The sequence below is a fragment of the Sinocyclocheilus grahami genome, unplaced genomic scaffold (assembly GCF_001515645.1).
Source record: "Sinocyclocheilus grahami isolate Dianchi unplaced genomic scaffold, SAMN03320097.WGS_v1.1 scaffold40.1, whole genome shotgun sequence".
NCBI lineage: Eukaryota > Metazoa > Chordata > Actinopteri > Cypriniformes > Cyprinidae > Sinocyclocheilus > Sinocyclocheilus grahami.
This window is the reverse complement of record NW_015505219.1, coordinates 3,067,869-3,069,008: the sequence shown is the minus strand read 5'-3', so window position 1 is coordinate 3,069,008 and position 1,140 is coordinate 3,067,869. Positions and strand designations below refer to the sequence as shown.

General features: G+C 37.0%; 1 protein-coding gene across 1 annotated transcript in view; it reads left to right on the top strand.

Moving 5' to 3' along the window:
• Positions 1–765: 765 nt before the first annotated feature.
• Positions 766–1,140, top strand: part of LOC107582147 (zinc finger protein 770-like) — a 5,380-nt gene continuing 5,005 nt past the window's right edge. Inside the window, exon 1 of the mRNA XM_016267875.1 lies at positions 766–943. The gene's annotated coding sequence lies outside the window, so the exon portion shown is untranslated. The remainder of the gene's footprint in view (positions 944–1,140) is intronic.

The window sequence follows — 1,140 nt, the reverse complement described above, 5'->3', positions numbered from 1 at the left end:
GAAGGCCAAATAAAGTGCTTTTGCTTTCGTCTAGAAACACACAGCGTCTCCCTGACATGGCTGCTTCAACACTAACTGCGGTTACTGAAACCACGCCTTCTTTCTTTGCGTGCACATTTGGGCGGCATTATGCAAATATTTCCACATAGTGAGGTAGATATGTGGGGGCGTGTTAGAACGAGCCATTTTAGGGGGGTGTGGGAGAGTCTTAATTTGATAAAGAATATCTCTTTGGTTTTGAGACTTTAGTCTTTGCAACTTCAGGGATCTTATCTATGCACAATCAGCTTGTAACACTCCAAAGAGAAAGGAAAACTTGAAATCGCATCATATGACCCCTTTAAAATAAAATAAAATATTTACTAATGATGGAATACACTGCCTTAACTACAAATCACAAAGCCCTTTCAGACTAACTATTTCCTGCATATTATGGGAAAAGTGAGTCACTGCTAAATTTACTGTTGAACATGTGCTCTTACATTGTAAACCATATAATAGAGAAATAATTTAGCTTTTCACAATTTTTGAAATATGGACATCATAACTATTTCATCATAACAATCTATTTCAAAACAGATACGGTCAAGAATGCACTTTATAACTTTCTGCTAAAATATTTCGCGAGACAGGTTTGATTAAAAGGATTTTTGTTTTTTGTTTCTCCTCTATCTGGACTTCACACCCCATCCCAGTAGGTGGCGGAAGTTCACATTAACCTGGTGCCAACTGCCACAAAACGTGAAAGAAGAAGAAGTAGCGTCTGTTCGCAGAAGAACCTTTGCGAGGACAGAACTGTTGTTAATGAATTGTTCCTTGTATTTATGTATTTACATCGGAAGCCTGTTATTGTCAGTTTCGAACACAAACGTCCGAAATTATGACAAATTGAGGAAATCGTCTTTCGATTTAACATCACGAAATTCCAGCGGGTAAGGTGAAGGTATTACTAAATTCATTCTTACTTTCATTACATTTCATTAATCTTAAATGTATTAATTAACTTTTGTGTTAATTTCACCCAATGTGAATGTTATACTTATTAGTATTTGCTGCTAATTCACTATTGACGTGTGTGTGTGTGTGTGTGTGTGTGTGTGTGTGTGTGTGTGTGTGTGTGTGTGTGTGTGTGTGTGTGTG